Source organism: Globicephala melas, chromosome 5 (genome assembly GCF_963455315.2).
Source record: "Globicephala melas chromosome 5, mGloMel1.2, whole genome shotgun sequence".
Lineage (NCBI taxonomy): Eukaryota > Metazoa > Chordata > Mammalia > Artiodactyla > Delphinidae > Globicephala > Globicephala melas.
The window spans coordinates 80,569,807-80,592,365 of record NC_083318.1 but is presented as its reverse complement, the minus strand read 5'-3'; the positions used below and the strand labels follow the sequence as shown (position 1 = coordinate 80,592,365).

General features: G+C 36.0%; 1 protein-coding gene across 22 annotated transcripts in view; it reads right to left on the bottom strand.

The window, feature by feature from the left end:
• The window catches only part of ADGRL3 (adhesion G protein-coupled receptor L3), an 859,466-nt gene that overhangs the window by 268,875 nt on the left and 568,032 nt on the right, over window positions 1-22,559 (bottom strand). The gene's annotated exons all lie outside the window — the stretch shown is intronic.

Genomic DNA, 22,559 nt, shown 5'->3' with positions numbered 1-22,559 from the left:
ATCTACTTTGTTGTTGTTGTTAAATCACAAGTTTATTGTTGAGTGACACTTTTAAAAATACAATAAAAATGACTGACAAGAAAAATGAAATGCAAAAACTAAAGACATAAAATACAAGTCCCCATTTTTCATTGTTAAACAGACACTAAGTACTCTATCAATTTGCTTTAAGTGTTTCTAAACATTTACTCTTATTTTTTGCATTTATTTCACTGCAGATCAGTAATAAATGGTCTGCAGACTGGCATCTATGAATAGCACTTACTTAGATAACTTTACAACCCTAATTAATTTATACCTTATTTTTATGATTACTTTTAAACTTTTTACTTACTATTTGAGTAGAAAACTACTCCTACTTGCTTATTGTACTTGATGAAAAAATAATAACTAACCACAATATAAAAAAGCAGGTAGATGGATTCATTCTCTGTTTCTTGTAAAGCATGCTGCTAGTTCACATGCATATCTGTAATACATTTTCTGTCTCATGAGTTAAAGTTGATTTGAAGGACTAGATGCTGACTGAAAAAAATTGCTAGCTTAAAAACAAAAGAGTTTTCTAATGCTCAAAGTAGCTATAGCTTGCATACTGATAATCCACTAAAAAATTAGGATTTTAAGGCAAGAAAGCATAATTACAGAGTTCAATTTCTAAAGCTACTTTATATAAAGAAGGTTTGGGTAAAAGTACAGAACCCACAGCTTTCTTTCTATAATGGGAATATGCAGTTATATTTTATACATTTACTATAGCAATCTACAGGGTTGTTAATCTCTTTTCCTAAACAAGGGAAGTTAATGATACATAGATTATGATAACAATTAGAGTAACCTTCCTGTTTCAAGTAATATTCGACTTGTAATAAACTCTGCTGATTTCTCTTATGAGGCACATTTCAAATAATTAATATGGCTCCCTGTTGATAGTAGCTGCTATTGCTCCCAGCATTTTTCTAGCTAACAGCAGACACAGTGGAGAGGCTGTAATACACAGAGCTCCTCATAATGGTAACTAAGAATATTATGCTTTCACTGGTCATGTTTCAGTGGAATACTAAAAGCACTATTATAAAAGAAATGACAGCGATTGTGCACTGCTAGCAGTCCATGTGTAATATAGCTTATTAAAAACTTCAGATTATCTTAATTATAAAAACACCTGATGTTTACCTCTGTTGCATACTTGGTTGCAAAAACATTTTTATTTTTAAGGTCTTGTGTCATTACAAATGAATTGGTTTGAAACTTTATTGATCATGTAAATGAAAATAAGAATCTTTCACTTTATATTGGTTCAAAATAACATCAGCATATAAAATAGCATTGATTTCATGTCAAATCAAGGAACATGGCTTTTACTACATATAATAATAACCACTACGCAGTCATACATACATCATCTCCTTTTATGCAACCAATATCACTATAAGGATTTAAATGTAGGTAATACATTAGTACACACACATTTTTAAATCAAAGATACAAGCAAAGGAGATTAAGTAACTAACATGCAGATAGTAAACAGCAAGGCCAGTCATATTTTGACTTCAAATTTCAAGTGTTTTCATCTATATCATAATATTTTTCTCAAAGAAAGTATATTAAACCTGAAAATAATGCATATAGATTTTAGTGATTAAACTCTGACAAGTAACTGCTTTTGGGACTGTTACCTCTACATTTATAATGAAGTAAACAGTCCCTTTAAATGCCACATTTGCCTTTGTTCTTGGGATAAGCATGTAACCTCAACAGTACTCAACACAGGTACTTTAGGCAGTACAAGTTCACAGTGTGTATATCCCTAAGGGAAAATGGGGATATCAAAGAGCCAGTGGAATGGAATGGGGATTATTGATGGTCAAATTCTGAACCTGGTTTGCCACAATTTCCATTCTCTCTCCAAGGAGAAATCTAGCAAACTGCAGGATGCAGTATGGCAGGGAAAGTCACAGTGGTAGGCATTGACTGGGACTCTAAGCCTTAGAGAAAGATGAGAAATGCAGTAATGGATTCCAATCTGGTAAATGAAATTTCTGATCTACAGAATAAAAACTAGAAATTATGGAGGTTGTTGTTGATTGATTAAATTAATCAAATTCTTAAAAAGATTCCTGCCACACTTTAGATCAGTGGTATTCACACATTTATCTCCACAAAAACACATAAAAGGTAAAAAAAACCACATTCTAGTAGGCAATACTTCTAACAAAGGATAACTAATAGATAAGAAATCTAAGGCAACAATTCTCAGGGTAGTAATCTATCATCATCAGGAAGGACATATGGAAACATGGGGAGATGCTGTGCATAGTTTGAAAAAAAATTCATTGTCTCTCAATGTCCCACCCCCCTCATAAAGAATTACTAAAAAAAGGAATTTGGCCAAGTTAGGAGAGTAGGAAGACCTTGAGCTCACCTCCTCCCATAGGCACACCAAAATCACAACTATTTTCAGAGCAACTATTGATGACAAAGAGTGGAAACCAGAAGAAAAGATCTTCTACAACTAAAGATATAAAGAAGGAACCACAACGAGATGGGTAGGAGTAGGTGGAATCACGATATAGTCAAGAGCTGTACCCTTGGATGGATGACCCACAAGGGGGATGATAATTACAATTGCAGAGGTTGTCTACAAAGAGTGAGAGGTCTGAGCCCCACATTAAGCTCCCCAGCCGGGGGGTCTTGTACCAGGAAGACAAATCCCCAGAACAGTTAGTTTTGAAGGCCAGTGGGGCTTAGTGTCCAGAGAGCCAGAGGGCTGTGGGAAATAGAGACTCCACTCTTAAAGGACATACACAAAATCTCACATGCTCCAGGACCCAAGGCAGAAGCAGTAAGTTGAAAGAAGCCTGGGTCAGACCCACCAGTTGATCTTGGAGAGCCTCAAGAAGAGGCAGAAGGCAACTGAAGCTCACTGTGGAGATAAAGACACTGGTGGCAGCCATTTTGGGGAGTTCATTCTTCCATGTGGACACTGGTACTGGTAAATGTCATTTTGGAATCTTCCCTCTAGCCTATTAGCACTGGGATCTGGTCTGCCCACCAGCTTGTTTGCACCAGTACTAGGATGCATAAGGACAAGTAACTAACTGGGTGAGGCTGCCTTAAGACCCCCTGAGCCCACAGCCATCTCAGGACATGGCCCTGTCCACCAGAGGGCCCAGGATCTGGGCCTACATACTACTGCACAGACACTAGACCTGGGACCCCCAGGTCTCTGCAGCCAGAGACCCTGGGTCCCAGCCCTGCCCATCAGCAGGTAGATACCAGCCCCAGGACCACCAAAGCCCTGCAGCCTGCTTTGTCAGAACCCAGCCAACACACCAAAAGGCCAGCACCAGCCTTAAGATCACTTGGGCCCTGGCCCTGCCCACCAGCACCAGCTTTTTAAAAATTAATTAATTAATTTATTTTGGGCTGCTTTGGGTCTTCATTGCTGTGCATAGGCTTTCTCTAGTTATGGTGAGCAGGGGCTACTCTTTGTCGCAGTGCGTGGGCTTCTTATTGCGGAGGCTTCTCTTTGTCGTGGAGCACGGGCTCTAGGCACACAGGCTTCAGTAGTTGTGGCAATGTGGGCTCAGTAGTTGTGACTCACAGGCTCTAGAGCACAGGTTCAGTAGTTGTGGCACACAGGCTTAGTTGCTCCACGGCATGTGGGATCTTCCCGGACAAGGGCTTGAACTTAAGTCCCCTGCATTGGCAGGTGGATTCTTAATCACTGCACCACGAGGGAAGTCCCCCCAACACAAGCTTTGTGACACCTTGGGCTCCTCAGCCAGTGGCCCAGGATCCAGCCCAACACCAGCCTGACATCAGATTTGGGTCACCCCAGAACCCATAGCCAGCCATGTCAGGAACCGGCCCACCTACCAGCAGGCTGATAGTAGATCTGTGAACCCCAGCCCTGAACCACCCACCCCAGAATCTGGCTCTGCCACCAGTGGGTCAGTATTAGCCCCAGGACCCTGTGGCATTCTGCAGTGAGCAGCCTCACGACCCAGCCCTGTCAACCAGCAGCTGCCAGCTTCCGCAGGGTCTGGCAACCAACTGGACCAGGGTCCAGCCACACCTATCAGACCACCCACCATAGTCAGCCCTCCATAACAGAAGGATCCATGCAGCCCACAAAGGGGACACCCCTAGAGTATATAGTTCTGGTGACCAGAGGGAAGTTTGCTGTTGGGATGCACAGGATGCCTCCTACAAAAGGCCACTTCCCAATGTTGGGAAATGTAACCAACCTACAAGATACATAGAAATAAAAACAGAAAATTAGGCAAAATGAGGCAACAGAGGAACATGTTGCAATGGAAGGAGTAAGATAAAACCTCAGAAGAAGAACTAAGTGAAGTAGAGATAGGCAATCTACCTGATAAAGTGTTTATTTTAAGGTAATGACCATAAAGATGATCAAAGAACTCAAGAGAAGAATGGATGAACATAGTGAGAAGTTGAACAAGCAGAAGATAGAAAGAACTAAACACACCTGAAGAATACAATAACTTAAATAAAAAATACACTGTTAGGAATCAACAGATTAGATGATACAGAAGAACAGTCAGTGAGCTGTAAGTTATAGTAATGGAAATCACCAAAGCTGAACTGAAAAAATAGAAAGAAATGAAGTCATTTTAAGAGGTCTCTGAGACAACTTCAAGTGTACTAACATTCTCATCACAGGAGTCTCAGAAGGAGAAGAGAGAGAGAAAGGGACAGAGAAAATATTTGAAGAAATGGTAGCTGGAAACTTCCCTAATCTGAGAAATGAAACAGACATCCATGTACAGGAAGCACAGAGACTCCCAGACAGGATCAACTGAAAGAGGATCACGCCAAGACTCATTGTAATTAAAATGACAAAAATTAAATATTAAGAGAGAATATTAAGAATTAATGCAAAATAATAGTAATAATAATAAACTCCAGTTAAAACCATAAATAAGGTTCATAAAAATTTCTCTGGGACTTTATGGTGAATAATATTCAGCAAAAAAATGCAATCAGCTCAAAAAGAGCATAGGGAGGTAAAAAGCATGACAAACACATGTTTTAAAAATATGACACATTTTCCACCATATTTGACTGTCTTATACTAGTCTCACCTGGTCCTCATAACCACAGCTTTGTATATCGAAATATGTGATGTGCTCCTTTTATTTTTGTCCTTACTTTTCCAAATTAAAAAAGATACATATCTGCTTATTTTTCTTTCTGAATTTTATTGCATTTTTTTCTAAATTTTAAAGTAAAAAATCATATTGAGATTTTATTAGAATTACATTAATTCTATAAACCAATTTGGAGAATAAATATTTTAAATAGTGTGTCTTCATGTATTTTAAATGGACTGCTTTTTGTTTGAATTGCTTTTTAATAAATAGGAATAAATTATTTTTGAAGTTTTCTATATTTTGGTTATAAGAATATTTCATTGTGTAAGTATTCTATTTTCCCCATTTTGAATAAAATCTCTAAATTTTCTTGATGACTTTCATTTAACTTTTTTGACCTTTATTGTTGTAATTATTCGTTATTGAGTCTACCTTACTAGCTCCTTAGAGCTAGACACACTGATAATAATATTTTGGTGATGCCCTGTGATCTTTGTTTCTTGTAAGAAGTGTATTCCCAGGTTAAGATTCATCTATATACCCTTGTATTTAATTATTTTGTGCTGCAGAATTTAAATTTTAAAGATTGAATTTATAGGACATGAATTTTAGGTGACAGAGTTTCCTGGTGTTGCTATTCACATGTCATTTTATCTTTAAGTCCCTACAAAGTAATTACCAAAGGAATAAGCATTGCTTAATGACAGATTTCATAAAAGAATTACAAAGAATTAAAAAGTGGGAGGAAAAAATGCTTCTTGGTTCACGGCTTAGGAGTCTAGAAGAATAATGGCAACAGGGTAATGGGTGGGTAGCTTATGAATTAGATTTTATTCAATTTTTAGTGTAGGTAAATGATACATTTGCATGAAGATGTCATATATATGCATTTATATATACATGTATGTACATACATACTTGTATATATGTGTACATTTATATGAAATATATACTTATATAATTTATATATCATACAATTCACCCATTTCAAATATACAATTCAATGTTTTTAGTACATTTATAGATTTGTGCAACCACTACCACAATCAATTGAGACTACTTTCATCACCATAAAAAGAAATTTGAAGCCTCTCAGCAGTCACTCCCCATTTCCTCCCAACCCACCCTAGTCCTGGGCAACCACTCATCCCCTTTCCACCTCTACAGATATACCTGTTCTGGACATTTCACGTAATTGGAATCATAAAAATATATAGTCTTCTGTGATCAGTTTCCTTCATTCAATTTAATTTTTCAAGGCTCCATATGGTAGCATGAATCAGTACTTAATTCCTTTATGCTGCCAAATAATATTCCATTGTAAAAACATACCATATTTATTGTATCCACTAATCAGCTGATGGACTTTGGGGATAATTTCCACTTTTTGACTATTATGAATAATTCTGCTATGAACCTTCATTTGAAAGTTTTTGTGTGGACATATGTTGCATTTTTCTTGAATACACATACCTAGAAGTGGAATTGTTGGGTCGTATAGTAAACTCCATGTATAAACTTTTGTGGAAATGTCAGTCTGATTTCCAAAGCTATACCATTTTACTTTTCATTAGGAATGTATGAGGGTTCCACTAACACAGAGATGTTTTTCAGGGTTTTTTGCTTGTTTGCTTGTTTGTTCATTTTAAGGTGATAGTCTAGTTAATCAGGATTGACGAGACCTGAAATAATTAATATTAAGACAATTGTGAAATCTGGGAAGGGAATAATCTCCCCAAATGAACACAGAAAAGTAAAGCATAGGGTTTGGGTCAGAAGTTGTACAGTTCAACCACATTGCAAGAGTAGAAGGAAAAAAATGATCTGGCCAAAAACACGAAAACAAAGAAAGAGCTGCTCACATTCTGAAATGAAAATGTGTGAACTATCTATCCAGTGTTAGGTATGCCAAAGATGTAGAAGATTTAAGGGTGCTGGTTAGTAGAACACAAAAGGCCATTATGGATTTTGGAAAAGCCATTAGTTTTCTATTTTCAATCTCTTTTTCAACTTTCATTTAATTTCTATTTCTTTGAGGAATTCTCTGCAATTTCTACTAAAGTTCAAATATAGAAAAGACTTGACCAGCACTAAGTACAGGAAAAGGATTTTTTTTTTGTCCTCTTTCTACTGTCAATACTTTACTTGCATATCAGAGCACAGCAATACACTTTTAGAACCATAGAGTTTGGAGGGAGAAAGACATTTGATATCTTATAATCCCAAACCTACATTTTTAGAATAAGGAAGCTGACATCTTGATAAATTGGTGACTTTCAAATGTCAAATCAAGGTGGTGGTTCTCAAGAGTGATGTCAGAGGACAGTAAGAAAGGGAATGCAGCTAGCCTGCAGAAAACTGCCCTCAACCCTCTCTTACTTCTGAAGCCTTACTTAGCAAGCAATTATTTTCAAGTTGTGTGGGCCATGAGCTTTCAGGTTGTTGAGACATTAAAAGGGTTGAAAACTATTTATTTATAAAAATATGTATATTTTTTTCGATTTGGCTCTGCCTATAAACTAAAGGCAACTTAGTCTAACAGGTAAGATCATGCCCAGGAAACAGAAATGCCAGTGTTGGTATTTGGACTCTGCCACATTTTAGCCATAGAATTATTAACCATATAAGTTATTAGCCAGCAACTATCAAGCTGTTTAACTTCTATGTGCCTCAATTTCCTCATTTGTATAATGGGGATTACAATAGCACTGACTTCATAGAGGTGTTTTGAAAATTAGATAAATGTATACATATGTAGTAATTAGAACAGTGCATGGTATGTAGCAAAGTACTTAGAATTTTTAGCTATATTATTATTATTATGCTAAATTCATTCATTAATTCACCAAACAATATTAACTGAGTGCCTCATATGTGACAGGTGCCTTCTTAGGCGGGTGGCATACATCATACAACAAAATAAATGATAATCCACACTCTTATGTAAGGGAAGACAGATAGTAAGCGTTTAACACAGTAAATATTATGTGTGTGAGATGCTGAGGGCAATGGAAACAAATTAGAACAGGCTAAAGGGGATCTGAAGTAGGAGGGGCAGGTTGCAATTTTAAATAGAGTGATTGGGAAGGCCTAATTTAATTTCTATGAATAGATTTTGAAGAGTTCAAGAAAAGGCAAGAGATATTATCTGACTTTTATAGGAAATTGTAAAAAGACAAAAGTATAGATAAGAGTCCAAATCTAATTCTATTAATTAAGAATGAAAGAACAAAATGTGCTGGTAGCAGATGCTTTTGCCTAACATTTATTTCAAAGTTTACACATATTGATAGACATATTAATAATGACACCAATGACCAATGAGCAAAAGAAGACATAAATAAAATACGGTGATATGTAATTGGGAAAATGAACACAACTTTATTCCTAAAGTAAAAACACATTTTACTACCATAAAGTCCCCATTGGTTTCTCCAGTTATACTATCTTTCAACTCAAATTTTCCTCATTTTCTATATAGTGCTGTAAACAAGTTTAATAGTTTATGGCTCTCCAGGCAGATTTCATGCCTTCTTTTTGTTCCTTTCCTTTAAATTTTCAACTTCTGATTTTAATTATTTCCTCTAGAGATATGACATTTCCCCCTCCTTAAAAACAATAAAATAGATCTCACATTTTTGAACATGGGGTTTTTAATGATATTGCCATTTTCCTTTTACAAGCTTTAGAATGATAGCAGGTTACATTGCTGCATTTCTCTGCCCTATTATAATAATGACTCCACGTGGAATGTGGAAACCTATACTAAACTACATTGAAGAACGGCATATGGGATTTTTCTAAGTTTTTCAAATACTCTGAAAGTAAAGTAGATTTTTCTAAGTTTTTCAAATACTTTGAGACTCCTCAAAAAAAGTTTAATTTTTTGTTGAAAATAATTTCAGCTACAAAAAAAATACCAGAGGTCAACGTGTTGGCTGTGCTGATGGAAAACTGCGTGTGCCTGACATTACATCAGCTTGCCTTTTTTGTCTTTAAATCCCAGTCTGACTATAATCATCTGGCATCCAAAAAGTCAGCTTTCAGGTGCAGATACAAACACCAATCAAAAGTAATCATCAAAGAAAAGAGTTGTAAAGTTGTCAATTTAACACCTATCTTTTCACTCTGGTTTCCTTTTCCCCCTTCATCTTATTACTCACACTTATTTTCAGTGACTTTAGTAAAATATGAAGTAGCAGAGAAACAACTACATGCTTGACTTCTTATTGAGGATATAAAGTCATTGATGGAGGTGCAAAGGTCACTGACTGGCTTCTCTCCAGTGGATATTTCTTGCCACAAAGGAAACAAATCGAGTAATTTGGAGCAAAGGTAACTTTCTTGTGTTGTGTGTGTGTGTGTGTGTGTGTGTGTGTGTGTGTAGTCCTTCCAGCAAATATTTCTTCAGTACCCACTCCCACTCTATGACCAGTATTAACAATACCATATGAACAAGATAATACAATGCTCCAAAGAGACACTTCAGCTTAGATGCAGGGTTAAGAAATTGCACTGAAGTATGATATGTACCTTGATAGAGGTGAGAGAAAAGAGTACAATAGCATTGAACTGAGGTAAGTGAAGTGAGGGAAGATGAGAGAAAGATGAGACTGAGGGAACAGCAATTAGTAGTCTAGTGAAAGAGTATGGCAGGCACGGGGAATCAAAAGGAATGATATGAGGGGATGCCTGCTGATCAGATAAGTGAGAGGGCTAGGAGACAGGGACCCACAAAGGAGGGTGGGTAGAAAAGATGATTAAAAATAATGTAGGGCTTCCCTGGTGGCACAGTGGTTGAGAGTCCGCCTGCCGATGCAGGGGACACGGGTTCGTGCACCGGTCCGGGAGGATCCCACATGCCGCGGAGCGGCTGGGCCCGTGAGCCATGGCCGCTGAGCCTGCGCGTCCGGAGCCTGTGCTCCGCAACGGGAGAGGCCACAACAGTGAGAGGCTCGCGTACCGCAAAAAAAAAAAAAAAAAAATGTAAAAATTCAAAAATGTAAAAAAAAGGAAAGAATAAAAATTACATGTGAAGGGGAACAGAATATATCACCCCAAAGCATGCTTTTTGAATTAAAGTTACTTGAGAAACAAACGGTACAAGAAAGACACTCTGACCCTCCTTTGTCTCCCTGAAAGCAGGAAATAAATCTCCCATGTGAAAGGTATCCTCTCTGCACAAGGAGGACAGAAGGCATCATTATCCCAGATAAGGAACTCAGGGCTGAGAAAGCTGCATAAACAAGCCCTGTTACTTCTTCACTAATTTACTACCCCAAGTCCAAACCTCTTTCTTACAATGGTCAATTCTTTGAGTCATAGTTTTTTGGGCCTCCAGTACAAACAAAATCAAATCTGTTTTTCTCTTGCTAATCTTTATGTCAATTTAATTATTAGACCAGCCAAAGAATTTAGAAGGGGAAAAGGGACAAGTTTTCCACCTCTATACATGTTTATCACCCAGCTTCATCAATGGTTAATTCAGGGGCTATATTGTTTCACCGTTCTCCTCCTATGCCTCTTTCCCCATCCCAGAATACGGGGAAGCAAATCCCAAACATCATATAATTTCATCTGTAAATTATTTGAGTATGTGTCTGTAAAATATGAGTTCTTTAAAAACAACCACAATACCATTATGATACCTAAGAATTAGGAAGATACATTGTGAAATGAATTTAATGTAAAATTCAATGAAGCAATTTTCAGGAAGAAATCAGCCAGTCTGAAAGAAATGAAACCTGCTGGCCTGAAAAATACCTCATTGGTCCTAGGGCTGAAATTGTGTTGGACTGAGGAATGTTTTATATCAATGATGAATTTCAGGTGCTCACAGATATGGAGGGGACTCTATCTTATAAGCCATACAAATGCTTTCCTTTCATTCACAAGCGTGAAAAACAGACTTGGTAGTTAAAATGATAAACACTGAATTTTGGATGCATCGCTTCAAAATTATTCCTTGAAGTCTCAGAAACCTATCGTAGCAAGCCTTACAAAAATAAACTAGAAACAGAATAGAAAAAGAAAAATAAATCAGAGCATTTATCCTTCCTGAATTTCTAGTTTTTATAATTCTTCAAAAATAAACAGGAATGAACACTTTGGAAACTGAAGATCATAGTAATAAAAATAGTTATTTTCTAATTTTCTAAGAGACTAATACTAAGAAGCACCATGTGAGGTAAATATTGCTTCCCATTTTAAAAATGCAGTAACTAAAGCTTTATAAGGTTAAGTGGATTTTCAAAGGTTACACAACAGTGTGTGTAGGGATCAGGTTTCAAGTCCAGAGACCATGTTCTTACTATGTAGCTTACTGCCTCCACACCCTCTTAATAGACCTACGAGGGTGGAGAGAGGCAAATATACTAAATTTCTGAACCATTAGAAATTCTTAGTCCTTTTCCAGGCTAACCTAAAATTAAGTGTTTACATTAATAAAAGACTAAATCACAGAACAATCAGGACTCTAAAATCACTTTTCTCAAACAATGAGCAAAACACTATGTTCTACTTAACCCTAGGTTAACTATATTAGCCTTCCCCGGACATTTGTTTTTAATTTTAGTGGAGGTCTTAAAAATGGTAGGGGTCAGTAATACAGATTTCCTTGAATCATTGTGATTCCAAAAGCTGGAAGAAAGAAAAAAGACACTTGAAGCAGTCCTCCTCCCCACATGCACACTCACATCTTTCCTATTGTTTATCATCATTGTACTAAGCCCATGTTTTGCATACAGTAGAATAAGGAGAAAATATTTTACTATTGAAGTAGTTAATATTCAGGCCTATTCCACTGAAGGTGTGTATTCAGGGTGAGGAGCTGTGAAAAGCTAGTTTAGAAAAAACACAGGTGAACCTAATGAGCAGAACTGTGATGTTAGCATGAACACAGGGGTCCATAACTTCAGTTGGTCAATTAGCACAGGACATACAAGAGGCTGTTCCTAAGCCTCCTTCTCTTCCAGAGCAATTCTGATTTGCGAATTATACCTTCCTCAGATATTTTGCTTATAGCTTATGGTAGGTGGAACACTGGTCCTTCCTAATCCTCAGGATCTGTAAATATGTTATTTTATATGGCAGGAGGGACTTTGCAGATGTGATTATGGTTGAGATGGGGAGATTATCCTTATGACAGTAGTTCTTGAAAGTCGAAAAGGGAGGCAGAAGAGTAAGTCAGAGTGGTGCAATGTGAGAAACACTACATAAGCTATTGCTGGCTTTGAAGATGGAGGAAGGGGACCAGAACCAAGGAATTGGGGCTGCTTCTAGAACTAAAAAAGACAAAGATCCTTTCCAGAGTCTACATAAAGAACTACTTTTAGCCTAATAAGACCTGTGTTGAACTTCTGTCTTAGAGAAATATAAAGTAATAAATTAGCATTGTTTAACCCTCTAAGTTTGTGGTACTTTGTTCCAGCAGTGATAGAAAACTAAGACACGATATAATAACTGGTATTTATTTTAATTCTAAAAATATCCTTTTCATATTAAATATACTAATTATTTGAACAGCTAATACATGGATATGGTATATATTCAACTGGGACAAAATGAAAGCATCTAATCAACCTGATGGCTATCCACAGGCAATCTCTCTTTCCGGTATCTTGTGTACATTTCTGGAGTTACTCTAAACCCTTATAACACACACATATACACACACTCTACCATATATTTATTTATTTGAATTGCTGCCATATTAAAACACACTGATATTCTGCATTTTGTCAAGACTGCTCTAGAAGACAGTTCTAGAGCTTCAACGTTTAACCACATCTTTCTAATACATACGAATTCTTGCATACATTATTAAGAATGTATCATCACCTAAAATATCACCAGTGGCACAGATAGTTCTTTTAATCAGAAAGAGGAGATTACTTCACAAGGCAATGTAATAACTTGATGACTGCAACTAAATGATAAGCACAAAACACAACTATATATAATGAGATAGACAAAACAAAAATCAAAGAGATAGAATAGCTTCCTTAGAAATCATCTAGCCCAACTGCTGTAATTTACAGGGGGAAATAGGCCTAGACAAGGTATAGGACTCACGTAAAGTCACCCTCTAGCTAAGGGCAAGAGGCAGACATAGCATAATAGTTATATAACCCCTAGTTATGTGTTCTTTCCTTTATACTACTCTATCTCTTTATTTTTTTAATTAGGATTTTTTTAGAACATTTAAAAATTCATAGCAAAATTAAGGAGGTACAGATTTCCCATGTATCCTGTCCCCACAAAGGTATAGATAGCCATTATCAATGTCCCCGACCACAGTGGTACATTTATTACAATTGATGAACTGACACTGACACATCATAATCACCTAAAGTCCATATAGTATTAGGGCTCATTCTTGGTGTTGTATAGTCAATGGATTTGGACAAATGTATAATGACAACTGTCCATGATTATGATATCATATGAGTATTTTCACTGCCCTAAAAATTCTCTGTGCTTTGCCTATTCATCCTCTCTCCTCCTTTCTCTTATTTTTATGACAGAAAATGTAGAAAGTATAGAAACTTTGTTGGCTAACGATTAGGGCTAGGAATGCTGCATTACAGGAAAATAAAAGTTTTGTATAAAAGGAAGATTTAGAGTTTATCCACTGTTATGAAATTACCTAGGTCACAGATTTACTGTGAGAATGAAATCAATAGTGACATAAAGATTACTAGTGTCTAGTACAGAATCAAGCTTCATTAAGTGAGTTTAGTTCCTACCCCTTTAATAAATATTTCCTTTCAGGTTATTTTATTGCTGTGTTGTGCATTTCTGACATCTTATTCATCAGTAAACAAAAATGATAAGTATAAGTAATGAAAAATAACTTACTTTTTAAAGGTTTTTTTAATATCTAATTTTGGGGAGGAGTAAATTAAGACATGAGAATTTTGGATCAAGCTGGAATCATTCCTTGTCATGTTTTCCAATACTCAGAATCTAATTGTGTAGTGGGATATTAAAATGTGGGCAAGCTTGGTTACTGATTCAAAGTTTCTGTTATGTATCAGCTGCATTTCTTATTAATATTCAGATACTTGTGGTATTTTAAGAATATAGCAGATATTCTGTGCAGGTTTGTGATAATGAAGTATATCTGGTCTTCCTGATGATATATCTTTGTTCAAGAATGGGTCATTCTAAAATTGTAAATTTTTAAAATAAATTACCAAATGTTAGTTTTATAGCAGTTATTGATCATCGAACTTGCAAAGACTGAGTAAAATAACTCTTTAACACAAATAATGGCAAAAGAGAAAGAAACTGTGCATGAGCTTTCATTAATTTCCTTAATTACTCATTTATTCATTAGGACAATATTGAATGAGTGCCTACTATTTACTGGTACCAACTACTGGAAATAAGCAAGTAAACTGTTAACTCTTGGAAGCTATAATCAGAGATATAAAATTATGGGATTTAATTGAAAAATCCACTTATTAAGGTAAAGGGAGCCCAATAAATATGTATGTGACTCAGAGTAGGTGTTCAATAAATACTTATTATTTTTGCCTATAAGAAAGGCAAAAATAACCTTGATTACTGAGAAGTAAAATCTCCTTGGGTGGCTCAGGAAAGGCTGGCAGAGGACCAGCATCAGGCGCATACTGTGACTCTGTAAGACTGAAGTTGTCATGTTCACTCTCCTAATTCTCTTGTGATATTTGGAAATATGATTCACCATATTATAAAGTGCTTTTTAAGAGAGAGAAAAAGATGAGGTGTTTTCCATGGTATCTGATTTATAGCAAAAAATACATAAAGGGCATAGTCTATTAATTTACTGAATCCACGTTTTTACTTATAATTAAATTCACCTATCAAAACTTAATGTCAAAAGAAGATACCAATTATTTAACCTTTTCAACATGCAGCCTAGATATCAAATTCCAGGAAAATAAAAAGGGTGAAGTAGGCTTTATACTCATTTTCAGTTATGAAAATTTATATAATATTTAAAAATGTGTATTCTCCAGAAACTACGTGCGATGTGGGAAAATGTGACTAGCAATTTTGTGTGTGTATTTATATTTATATATTTATATTTATAGTCACGTGAACACACACACATACACATCTTGAATACCCTCAAATTATTCTAGGATTTCTTAAACTTGTTTTAACATTTGCTACAATTTTGTAAATATTAAAACTGAAACATCCTTTCACTTCTCTAATCTGTCTTCATTGGAAGAGTAAGCGAACTGCACACATTTATAGCAAAGACTTTACATAGGTCAATCCAGGTATAAAACTCCATGAGAGTTGGAAGCATAACAACTCCAGTTTCCATGTATTCTCTGGCATCCTAGGACTCACTCAAATGTCTTAGTCACTGTAAGAATTCAGTGTATTTCTGTGAAAATTCACATCGATGACATAAAAATTAAGATGAATGTTAAAATTGCTACACTTCAATTATAAACAAGGTAAATAGTAAAACTCTGTGAAAATTTCTTTCATAAATGGAAATAAATTCACAGTGCCACTAATTTTGTTTGAGAAATGTTACAAATTTTATAACTATTCAATTCTCTCAGCCTGTCCATTTCTACCAGAAAAGATTCATGCGATTCTTGAAGAGGTCTTTACCAAATGAGATGCACAGTAATTCCCTAGTACAGACTTTAACCCAATGCATTTATGTAGATTAAAAAAAAATACTCTTCTAATGTACTTTTATCAATTTTATTTTCCCCCTTATTTAGTAGGTGGCAATTACATCATTATGATAAACTGTGAAAAAAATGGATAAATTGGCACTATATTTATATTATTTATCTCTATTTAATGGAACTGAAAATAGTTAATGTCATAAAGAAAAGATTGGAATTACGTGTTTAGGATAAAGGGTTACGGTGCCTGAAAAGTGATATTAGAATTACTTCAAAGGAGAACTAGCAAATGAAAATCTGCTTCTAGAACCACAGAAGCAAGCAGCAAGAAGAAAAGTATAGACCAGGGTCTTCACAACAAAGAGGTTTGTTCCCTAGAGTACAGAGCTAAGAAGCTGGCCTGCTGTGTTTATACTTTTAAAGTTCCGCTTTAAAGACTATCCTAGCATGCTAAGAAAAGCATAACATGTTAAATTTTCTTCTCCTCCCTGCTGATAGATCAGAAAATATCCAGTAACACTAATCCACAAAGAAGAAAGGTAAAGCATGTTAAATGTACCTGAGGAAAAATTCATAGGTGGATGGCAACAAAATGCTAACACCTTGCCCTTAGCCCCACCCCCAAGGAAGGGTCCAGAATATGAAAAGTAGCAGCCTGGATTTGACTGGATAAATGTTATCAGTGGAGAAGTGTGACAACATAGATCTCAAAGTAAAAGCTACTCATCAGGTGTTATTCTCAAATGATGCCCATCAGGCATTTTTCCTCTCAGCTTCTGAGTCAGTAAATCTTAGAGAAGGCATATCTATAGGAGAATTAGAATAAGACCTTTGGATACTAGATATAATAAACTAAATATACCAAAACTTATTTAAAGGAGGAGTAGAAAAATTCAAATATATTAATTACAGGTCCAGTGTTCAAAGTTCTTTATATGTAAAATGATATAGTTAGGCAAGATAATGAAGAATCAGCCTTCCCTGGTGGCGCAGTGGTTGAGAGTCCAACTGCCGATGCAGGGGACGCGGGTTCCTGTCCCGGTCCCGGAAGATCCCACATGCTGCGGAGCGGCTGGGCCCATGAGCCATGGCCGCTGAGCCTGCGCGTCCGGAGCCTGTGCTCCGCAACGGGAGAGGTCACAACAGTGAGAGGCTCGCGTACCGCAAAAAAAAAAAAAAAAAGATAATGAAGAATCAGAGGAGATTTTTTTTTACAAGAATATATATGAGGTTTGTTTATGAAATTAACTTTTTTTTCAAAGAAAAGAGAAAGGGAGATGCTTATTTCCCCCACAATTAGGTTCGAATCTCTTCTCCCTTTTCATCAATCCATGCGATCTGTGAGAGGATCTATCATGAAGAAAGCTCAGCAGGACCTGCCAGATTATTCAGTTAGTTGACAGAGATCAATATACACCCCAAAAGACCTGAATTCAGAAAATTCCATGCAAAAGGTATTGCACGCATAAGGCTTACAAAAGTGGGATCAGAGTGACCCAAGCATAATAAGACCAGATTTTCACATCGAGAATAAAAGGATATGGATATTCTTCCAGGATGACGACAGTGAATTTTACCACCTAATTCTTTCAATAAACTCTAAAATATCTCATTGTATAGAACGAAACTGCCTGTAGTGAAAATTTGACAACTCCCCTCTGTGTGCTAAAATGCTGTCAGCTGAAAAATCTGAACTCTTTGTGCAAATTGTTCATTTTTGACAGATTTATCCTACTTTTATGTTTGCAGTCTTAATCAAAGGAATTTGGAAAAGTTAGAATTTAGCTTTACACTCAAAGAATAGGAAGCACTATTAGCATAATTTGGAGGTACTAGGCATTTATATTATAGTTATCTATGAAAAGTATAAGCTGTCATAAAAGTGAAAATATTTATAAAGTAATAGTATAGAGTTTGATTGATTTTAAGATACTGTATATTTTAATAGAAATATCTTTTTCTTAGTTATACCACATTATTTCATAGTTTTATGTTTTCCTCTTTAAGAAACAAATATATTATTTTCATATTTCTAAAAAGGTCATCATACTTCATTATTGCAACTTAATGTATGATTAAATGAATCTCTCAGCTCCTATTATGTCTCAATTTTGGTGAAAATTTTGCATATTATAGTCTTAATTTTTTCCTTCAGACTTCAAGGAAACACCATCTGATAGATATTTTAGCTTTCCTCAAGTGATCTGAAAGTGTAAATTCTTATTCATAAAGGATTTTAAGATTTATATTGGGGGAAACAAGCAAAGAAGTAATAAACATAACTCCAAGGACATGCTTATAAAAAAAAAAAAACACCTCTACTAGTGTAAATTTAGATGATTTTTTTTGTTGTGTGGAATTGTATGTCTGTTTTTATTGCTGTTCAGCATCCCTTTGTTTCAGGATATATATAGCATTCAATATTAATCCTGCTCTAAATACACTGTGTAGGGCTCACCCTTTCCAGTATCCTCTAAAATCTGAGAGGTGAGTTCATCACCCAGGTTTGGTCACTCAGAGGGTTCTATCAAATATATCAGAAGACCCTATCAGAATTTTCCCTGGAACTTGCTAATGCTAATAGAGAGAAGGAATGATCTTTCTCTGAGAACCTGAGCTCCATGAAAAACATAGGCTTGAAGATGCTGGTGATCATCTTGTTACCATGTGGAAGAAGTATATCTGAAACAGGAGCCAATCAGAAGCAAGCTGAGTTTAGGGACTGAGTGAGATAGAACCTTGATAACAGAAATGAACACCTCCCTTTTAGATCTGAAGCAAGCCTCTCTGTTTGCAAGTCTAGTTACCTGAGACATCAAATGCCTTCTTTTAGCTTTAGCCCATTTGAGTTGAGTTTTTCTTACTTTAAAACAAAAGCATTTTGTGTGTGTAGACATATACCTGTATGTCTAGGAAGCAGAAGTATTTTCTTCCTTTAATAAGTGCACTCTATAAAAGGAAGCTAATCACTTCAGCTTTTTTCCCTTGACCATTCAAAAACTTGCTAACATACTTTCAGTTCAGTTAATTCAGCCACATATAACTCAATTAACACATCTTAATATATCACTTTTTTGAATGTGAATATTTGGAGGGCTAATATATAATTCTTTAAAAATTACTCATTATCAAAGTCCCTAAAATGCTTATTAACTAGGAATAAACCTTAGAGATTTTAGACAGCAGTATCTACAAAAAATAGAGAAACTTGCTAAATCACTTCATATGTTGGTGAGGGAAAAGCATGAAATCATTAAACCATTAAGGAGAATATTCAGCTCTTGAAATTAACTATGTCAATATCCAACATGTTTGAAGTACTTTTATATCTTGAAAATGCTTTTTAGGGACACTAGGCATCAATCAAGATTCTTAGCAAATCCTACTATGAGCTGCTTGTATTACATACGAATGCTAGACTTGGTACTGTACTCTCCTTTAGTATAGAATGAACAATTGATGCCTTATACCATAAGACCATGACGCATCGTAATATTTTTACTTTTCTCTTTTTGTATTTCACTGATACAGTGATATAGAATGTGATAGTCCAAGGTTCTACTTGTAACGAGAAGTTATGGTTTCAATAAAGGAATGATGCTTTTTTCACTTTATTCTACTAACCAACATCTTATTTTCATGAGATGAATGTAAGATTCTATTAAAAAAAAAGCTAGAGAATGAATAGAATTCAAATAATCTCAATCTAATTGAAAATTTGTTCCATGTTATGTATATAAACCATTGTGTCTTATCATTAATATTTTACATCAGGTGCTAGTGCTGTACTCAAATAGCCTTGATGTTCTAAGTGCTCATAGAAATGTTATCTCAAGAAAAAAAAGCATATAAACCTTCCAAAAGCCATTATCCATGGCCTCCACTTTAGTGATGGCTTTACCAAGTACCCATCACTAACCTCATTTCTAAAAATAAGCATACTTTCAAGTAGATTATCTGCGCAGAAGAGCACGAGGTCTTACCTACAACTGCAAAACGAGAAAAGCAATGTTGAATACTGATGGGCTGAATCATCTGCCACTGAACATCAAAGGTGACACTGTGCTAACTCCATGGAAGGTTTGAGGCTAGTGGACCATCTCAACTATCTTTCCAACTTGATCAAATTGACAGTTAACTGTGTAGGACAGCAGTCCTATAAGCCAGGTATGAAGGAGGACATCAGTACTAGAACATGGCTGAAGAAATAAAAGCTGGTCACAAAAAAAACAATTTGACTTATCTGACATATAGTGTACTATTAAAGGAAAAAATTAAGTGGTTATTCCAGAATATTATTGTCACGTTATGTAGAAAATATTATACACATGGAGGGACGATTTTCATTAAAATCCTCCTTAGAATTATGCTCTAGAGGAGTTTAGTACAAATCGTGCTGTTCATGATAACCCATTAAAGGAAATTACATTATTAGAAAATGACCAAAGATGTTTGAACAATATCTTCGGTTATATTTTAGGATAACTCCAGGGGAACGTCTCGATTTTGCAGGGTTACTTATCAAAACAACATGAAGGGTTTCTAGTTCTATCTTGAACCTCTGGTTTTCATTATCTCAGCTCTGAGCCAATTATTTTCAATATACCGATGGCCAGATATTATCTTTTTGTGGCCATACCTGAATTTATCTCAGTTGAGGTTGGAAAGTTTATGAATAGTATCCTTATCTGAATGCCACTCTTCTTATCAAGAAACAGCCAAAAAGATGGTGCAGACAAGAAAGGATCCCGTACAGCAGAATGAAAATAACATGAAATAATATGAAACAATTAGCTAACGAATTGTGACAAATTGCTCAGTCTTCAAAGTGTCACTCAGTATCCCCAAACAACAATCATTCCTGCTGCATCCCATGGTGATAGCTTACATCTTGCTTCAACTGTACTAAGGAAATCTTAAAAAACAAATACATATACATATATGTATGTGTGTATGTGTGCATTTTTTTTCCTGTTTTTGTTCTACTTCTTTGCTCACTGTTACTAAATAGTTAAGGTTAATCTTTGCTAGACCTTATTTACAAGGCAAAATGAGATCGGCTTCACTAACTCTAATCAAAGTCACGTATCCCAGAACACATGAGTTTCAGTAGTGAGGCAGTATAGTACCATGGTTAAGAACACAGGTTTTAGAGATATAAGATCTGTGGGTACTCATACAGTTACATCACTCGTGGATTCTGTGGCTTTGAGTATATTCATCTCTTAGTGTCCATCTCACCTGTAAAAAGCAAACAATAGCATTCCCATTTCACAGGATTGTGGTGAGGGCAAAAGAAATAATAAATATGAAGCAGAGTGCCTGCCACATATTAAATGTGACTGAATGTTAAAGTTTTGTCATTATAACTGTTTGCATCATCACTATCTCACACTTGTTTCCTCTGAGACAAATGAGACAGTATCAGCACAGTTCATCAAACCCCTTTGAGCAGGGGGTATATTATCAATAGCTTGGTGATTAGGAGATGGCATTAGAGGTGAGATTCTTAGCTGAAGGTCAAAGTATTGTCTTTAATTGAGGAACCCTGGGAAGGCTGGTTAGCCTCTTGGAGATTCCATTTCTCCATCTGGAACATAGGGATAGTTAAAGATATTTCATAAAGCATGGGTCAGCCAACTACAGCCTGCAGACCAAATCTAACCCATGCTCTGATGCTGCATGGTCTGTGATCTAAGAATTGTTTCTCAATTCTTAAAAGATTAGAAGAACAAAAAAAGAAGTAGAAGGAAAACGAGGAAAGAAGAAGAAAAGGAGGCGGAAGAGCATTACTAGCCGCGCTGTAGGTCATATGTAGTCTGCAAAATCTAAAATATTTATCATCCAGTTTTGTTTTTTTTTTTTTTTTTGCGGTACGCAGGCCTCTCACTGTTGTGGCCTCTCCCGTTGCGGAGCACAGGCTCCGGACGTGCAGGCTCAGCGGCCACGGCTCACGGACCCAACCACTCCGCGGCATGTGGGATCTTCCCGGACCGGGGCACGAACCCGTGTCCCCTGCATCGGCAGGCAGACTCTCAACCGCTGCGCCACCAGGGAAGCCCTATCATCTAGTCTTTTAAAGAAAAATTTTGCTGATCTCTGTCTTTGAATTACTGTGAATATTAAAGGAGCTAATGTATAAGTAAATGCTAAGCAGAGGAGTTGGCATAATTATAGTTAATATTCCTGCTACTAACCTAAGCCTTCTTCTAAAAGCCATAGTAAAGGAAGCAGTAATACTTCTTGTGTCACCTCTGACTTCTGATGTGAAAATACCTGATATTCCAAACTCATTAGAAAGAATTTTCCAACAGGGTTCTTCTTTCTCTGGTTAAAGAAATATGCTAAATAAGGCAGAGACAGATTACGATATTATGCTTGCAAGGAATTATTTGGCAAATATAGTTTAGATCATTTTGGTTCATGCAGCTGCATTTAACAGGAGTGAGTCCTACATCAAAGATTTCCATTCAGACACACACCCACAAAGTATTGTGGGTGCTGCTTTGCGTGTACCTACTGTTGGCTCAGTTTTATCATAAGGGACATTAACAAACTATTGAACTCAGAAATGATAAAAGTTCCCACTGTGATTTGGTGTGATTTTAGCTCTGAGAAGTTTTTAAACCTAGCAATTGTTGACTGTCCCTCTTGCTATTTTATTACTAATCAGTACAACACAATGGGAGTTACCTGCTTCAGAAAATGCATTCTCCTGATTTTTGTCCATAAGGTGCAAAATATGAATAATAAAGACTGCAATACATTTTCTAAACATCCCTTGATCATTCTAACT